At 43.9% G+C, this 6646-nt stretch overlaps 1 protein-coding gene across 5 annotated transcripts in view; it reads right to left on the reverse strand.

The window, feature by feature from the left end:
• Positions 1–6646, reverse strand: part of PTPRN2 (protein tyrosine phosphatase receptor type N2) — an 822430-nt gene that overhangs the window by 514751 nt on the left and 301033 nt on the right. The gene's annotated exons all lie outside the window — the stretch shown is intronic.

Consider the following 6646-nt stretch of genomic DNA (forward strand, 5'->3'; position numbering starts at 1 on the left):
CATTATATTTATACTCAAATGTTATGACAAAGAGCTTTATAACAAGAGCGAAGTAGTTATGAAGGCAAAATCCATGTGATTATGCATTAATTACATGCACTGCAGATCACATGATAATTATGCTCAGAATTACCAAATAACTCCCAAGAATAATTATTATGCAATTTGTACATTTTAGATCTTATGGTAACACTTTAGCACTTAGAACTACCCCATGCAATTATCCATAATTATCTAATCACTAAATATCATGTAATTACAGAGATATATTTTTATGCCCTGTTCAAAAACACATTACCAAAATCTTCACATTAGGACGGCTCCGTGCCTGTTTATGTGTGTGTGTGAGTGTGGTATAGGGAGTTCCAGAACTTGCTGAGAACCACATGTTCTGGGGAATAAAAAGAAGGGCTCAGCAGATATAAGCTGCCTTCATGAACACACTTGAATTCTTTTTTCAAATGCAAATCTAACATTTTTTTTTTTTACACTTACAAATGGCAAGATTCAAACAGTTGAAACATTTCTAAATCTCAAAAGGCTCTATGGCATTATCCAAAAGAGAAGCTGATGGGGAAATTCACCAAACAGGCCGGCCTCCTATGGCAACTTGTTCTAAGCTGCTCTGCATGAATATAGCATTTAGAGAACGGGTCACTGCAGGGACACCCACCCCACAGTCACCGTTACCCTTACTTTAGGATTAAGTGTACTTAATAATAAGCAAGAATCTTCCATTTGCCAAAAGTGACTAAAAAACCACCCATATGAAGTGTATGGCTTATGTGGCTGTTAACCATTGGTTCATTCCCAGGAGTATTCTCAATTGAAAGCACAGTTGCAATATTAGCATAATCCTAGCACTGTGGATTTAGAGAATAAGCATAGTTTAAACATGCCATTCCCAAAAGGGTGGTCTTAATATCTACCAGGAAACAAAAAAATCAAGAGCACAAAAGGAAGTGCCTATAAAAAAACTTTCATCTGTAAAATTTAAAATAACAAAACATCAATAATATTTTTTTATCTAAAGAGCAGAAGAGTCTGAGCTATGTTGATTCTGGGGTCTGTGAGGAAGACTCAGTCACAACAGTTGGCCAACTGATAGAAGTGTTATATACAGGCAATCTGAGGGGAACCCTGAACCCCTAGACTGGCTTCTAAGCTTTCCCGGGAGCAGGCAGAAACCGGGCACTTGGATATAAAAACCAAAGCAGTACATATACTGGGGCTTAGACGTCTTCTCTGAACGCCTGTCCAAGGCGTACTGGAGGAGCCAAAACCCCAAGAAGAGAAGATCTGCTGCCAGGAAGACGGAGAAGATGTACTTCCCCTACCCTGCCCGCCAGGCACAACTAAAACCCTGGAGATGGTATGCACAGAAGGCTCTGAAGGGAGGGCAGGAGACAGGCTGCTGTGCTCCCAGGGAATCCGAGGAACCACACATGCAGGGTGCCCTGGGCTGTCCTCTGGCCTGTGCACCTCACACTGGAGCTGAGGCAGCAACCTGGGAGCACCAAGTGCAGGAGAAGCCCTGACTGAGGTCGCCTCTCCCCAGCCAGAGGGCCAGGAAGGGATTGACTTAGCACATTTTAGACAATAACAGCTCTCCTCCCATCAAACACCACCAAAAAAACCCACAGCCCACCCATACCCATGCTAACAAAGGCCAAGGGGGACCCTGGGCGTCCTCTCTTATGAAGCTGGAATGAGGCCCCTGACCTCCCCTGACCCTAGCAGGGTCAGGGGAACAGTCAGGTAGGCAGTGGGTGGTATACCCACCCCCCATGTCAGACCCCCATAGAGACCACATGGGGAGTTCAAACTCCTACCACCTACCCTGCCCAGCATATGGACAAGATCCCCTCCCTCCGATGTCAGCAGAAATCTAGGGGGGAACTTGGATTTCCATAGCCATGTTAGTAACAGAGACCCCCCACACACACACACACCTTGGCAGAGCAGTGTCAGAAAAAGCTGTAAAACACAAGGCTTAAATGAGATCCAGATGCTCATAATAGAATACTAAAATGTTCAGGTTTCAACAGAAAATCAGTTGTTATACCAAAACTGGGAAGTTCTCAATCTGTAGCCACTAACACTGAGGCTGGAAGATGTTAGCGTTACCTGCCAAAGATTGTACAGCTTAATAAAACTGCTTCAGTGAACAATTATGAACATACTTGAAAGAAATGAAAAACTAGAAGGCTTAGCAAAGAAACAGAAAGTCTCAGCAAACAAATACAAAAAGAACCAAATGGAAATATTACAACTGAAAAATACAATAACCAAAATAAGCAGCTCAAGTAGATGCACTAAATAGAAGGATGAGGGACAGAGGGAAAAACCTGTAAACTAGGAGAACAGAAATCACCCAATTCCAACAATAGAGAGAAAACAGTCTGAAAAAAAATATGGACAGAGCCTCAGGGAGTGTGGGGCTGTAACAAAAGATCTAACATCTATATCATCAGCGTCCCAGAAGGGGAGACAAGGAAGGCAGGGCTGAACGGGCATTCAGAAAGAAACATGATGGCTGAAAACTCAACTTTGGCAAGAGATGGAAACCTAAAGATTCACAGAGCTGAGGAAACAGGGTAAACTCAGTCTTCTCCCAGACACACAGGCAAACTTCTGAAAACTAAATGCAAAGAAAAAATCTTGACAGCAGCTAGAGAAAAATGACACCTTACCTATGAGGGAAACACAATCCAAAAGACAAAGGATTTCCGATCAGAAACCACAGAGGCCACAAGGAAATCACACAACTTTCTTCAAGTGCTGGAAGAAAGGAACCATCAGCCTCGAATCCTGAAAATCTACTAATCCAGATACACATCAAAAATATCCTTCAGGGGGGCGCCTGGGTGGCTCAGTCAGTGAAGCATCTGCCTTCAGCTCAGGTCATGATCCCAGAGTCCTGGGATTGAGTCCCGCGTTGGGCTCCCTGCTCAGTGGGAAGCCCGCTTCTCCCTCTCCCTCTGCCCTCCCCCCACTCATGCTCTCAGAAATAAAGAAAATCTTTTTAAAAATTAATTGATTAAATGTCCAATATGTGCACTCTGCTATAATATGCACTTTGCAAGAAGCAAGATCACAATAGATATGGTCACACACCCAGAAAACCACCAACTCAGCACCAGACAGGAGGACGTCACCGACCTTTCTGATGTAAAACTTACTATTCACGGATATTTTATTTTACACGATCTATAAATTTAACCATTAATGAAATACAACATGAATCTATTTATCACTCTAGAAGGGGTGTCACTGGAACATTTCCACCTGCCACTATTTAGTTTTAAGATGGTAGAGCGAACATAAACAAAATTCATCTAGATCCCTTTTAGCAAATTCCATCAACGTTATCAGTCAATGCTAGACTATAAGCTTTATTAACAAAGAAAAACTGAACCAGAGAGTAGGCTACGAAAACTTGATTTCCATCTTGTGTGCATGTGTGCGTGCACCCGCATGAGCCAGCGCTACTCAACACTTCCTATGTGCCATGTTCTCCTGCCAGAGACACTGCCACTTACTTGCGCCCATGAGTCCCAGGGGCTGAGGATGCAGCTCGCGGCCGCTTAGCTCGCTTTACCTCCACAGTCGGGCTGCTTTGCATCCTGGGCGTACAGACACAGAACTTCATATAAGATTGGAATTCGCTAAATATTTGGAAATAAATTGATAAAGTAGAGGGAGTCAGGAACATATTAGGCATTTAGTTTTCAAATCTGTGAAGATCTGAGGGTGAAAAAAGACGCAGTTCTTGCTCCCATTAAGGGACGTACATTCCCACAGAGGGAGACCCAATAAACACAAACACACAATTAAATAAGATGTTGGTCTGTGGTAAGTGCTGTGAGGAAAGCAGACTGGTGATGGGTGAAGAAAGATGGGCAGCCGTACACAGGTGAGCGTGGTGGACAGGGAGCGTGGTGGACAGGTGAGCATGGCACACAGGTGAGCACAGTGGGCAGGACTCACTAAGAAGAGCAGGAAAGGGGGCGGAGCAAGATGGCGGAGGAGTAGGAGACCTGGATTTCGTCTGGTTTCAGGAATTCAGCTGGATAGGGATCAAACCATTCTGAACACCTACGAACTCAACAGGAGATCGAAGAAAAGAATAGCAACAACTCTCTGAACAGAGAAGCGACCACTTTCTGGAAGGTAGGACGTGCGAGAAGTGAATCCGAGGCGATATTCGGGAGGAGAGACGGCGGGGGAGGGGGCCTCCGTCGGCCGCTTCTGGCAAGTGCTAGAGCCGCGGAGCACAAAATCGGACCTTTTAGAAGTCGGCTCCGCGGAGGGACGTCGCTCCAGTGGCTAAGCGGGGGGTGGAACCCTCGCGGGACAGTGTGGTCTTAGGACCCTTGGGGTCACAGAAAGACCGGGGGTGCCTGAGTGCGGCAGAGCTCCCAGGGATCGGAGCGGGGAAGCCGGCTGCAGAGACATAGCTGAGGAGTGGGCTCTCAGCTCGGGGTTGCAATAAATCCTGATCCTCGGCACAGTCGGCCGCTACTCCTCCAGCAAGGACCCAACGAGCGGCAGATCCGGGGAGACTCCCCTCCCTCCCCTGGGAGGAGCGGCGCGGGAGCGCACGGCAGGGATCTGCTGGGTTTGGAGACTCCACACGGGGTCGGGTGCCAGAGATAGAAACGCTCGGTCACAGGCCGGGTGAGCACAGACTGCGGCCGGAGACCAGGGAGAGAGGAGTGATTGACTGCTTTTCTCTGGGGGCGCACTGAGGAGCGGGGCCCCGAGTTCTCACTCCTCTGGGGTGGAGATTGGGAGGCCGCCATTTTCACTCTCTTCCTCGAAATCTGTACAGAAAGCTTGCAGGGAACAAAAGCTCCCGAGAGCAAACCCGAGCACCTTGCTTAGCCTGGATCAGCAAGGGAGGGGCAATTCCACCTCCTGCAAAGACATTTGGGAACCATGGCAACGGGCCCCTCCCCCAGAAGATCAGCACAAACAGACCGCCAAGACCAAGTTTACCAATCAATGAGAACGGGAGAACTCCAGTGCCAGGGGAATACTGCACATAGAATTCGTGGGTTTTTTTTACCATGATTCATTAGTCTTTCAAAGTTAATTTTTTTAACTGGTTTTTTTTTTTAATTTTTCTTTTTCCCTTTTTCAACCAACATCTTATCAATCCCTTTTTTTATTTTTCATTTTTAGAGTCATATTCTATCCCTTCATAGTAGTTATCCTTATTTTTGGCATATATATTTATGTTGTTCTCTCTTTAAAATTTTGAGATACAGTTTCTTCTAACAGATAAAAATATACCCTAAATCTCTACTGTATGGCTTTGTTCTAGTCTCCTGCCTGATCACATTCTCTCCCTTTTTTTTCTTTCTTTTTTCAAGCACCTTATCAATTCCTTTTTTAAAATTTTTTATAATCTTCATCTTTACAGTGATATTCCATCCGTTCATTGTATCAGCCCTTATTTTGTACATATATAAGTCTTTCTTTCCTTAAAATTTTAGGAGGCACTTTCTTCTAACAGAGCAAAATAGACCCAAAATCTAGTGTGTGGCACCGATCTATGCACTAGCCTTATCATATTTGATCATATTCTGTTTTTTTTGTTTTGTTCTGTTTTTGTTTGTTTTTATCTTTTTCTTTTTTTTTCTCTTTCTTTTTTCTTTCTTTCCCTTTCTTTTTCCCTGGTTTCGGATCTTTTCTAATTTCTTTAGAGTATATTTTCAGGGGACATTGTAAACCTGTTAGCATTTCGTTCTCTCATTCATCTATTCCCCTCTGGACAAAATGACAAGACGAAAAATATCACCTCAACAAAAAGAACAAGAGGTAATACCATCTGCCAGGGACCTACTCAATACGGACATTAGTATGATGTCGGACTAAAATTCAGAATCATTATTTTAAAGACACTAACTGGGCTTGAAAAAGCATGGAAGTTATTAGAGAAACCCTTCCTGGAGAAATAAAAGAACTAAAATCTAACGAAGTCGAAATCAAAAAGGCTATTAATGAGGTGCAATCAAAATGGGGGCACTCACTGCTAGGATGAGTCAGAAGAGAGAATTAGCGATATAGAAGACCAAATGATGAAAAATAAAGAACCTGAGAAAAAGAGAGATAAACAACTACTGGATCACGAGGGCAGAATTCAAGAGATAAGTGATACCATAAGATGAAACAACATTAGAATAATTGGGATCCCAGAAGAAGAAGAAAGAGAGAGGGGGCAGAAGATATATTGGAGCAAATTATAGCAGAGAATGTTCCTAATGTGGGGAAGGAAACAGGCATCAAAATCCAGGAGGCAGAGAGAACCCCTCTCAAAATCAATAAAAGTAGGTCAACACCCCGACATCTCATAGTAAGACTTACGAGCCTCACAGACAAAGAGAAAATCTAGAAAGCAGCTCAGGAGAAGAGATAGGTAACCTATAATGGTAGAAACATTAGATTGGCAACAGACCTATCCACAGAGACCTGGCAGGCCAGAAAGGACTGGCATGATATCTTCAGAGCACTAAACGAGAAAAATATGCAGTCAATAATACTGTATCCAGCTAGGCTGTCATTGAAAATTGAAGGAGAGATCAAAACCTTCCAGGACAAACAAAAACTAAAGGAATTTGCAAACATGAAACCAGCCCTT

The sequence above is a fragment of the Callorhinus ursinus genome, unplaced genomic scaffold (genome assembly GCF_003265705.2).
Source record: "Callorhinus ursinus isolate GAN/ISIS: 27379988/994484 unplaced genomic scaffold, GSC_fseal_2.0 scaffold99, whole genome shotgun sequence".
Taxonomy (NCBI): domain Eukaryota; kingdom Metazoa; phylum Chordata; class Mammalia; order Carnivora; family Otariidae; genus Callorhinus; species Callorhinus ursinus.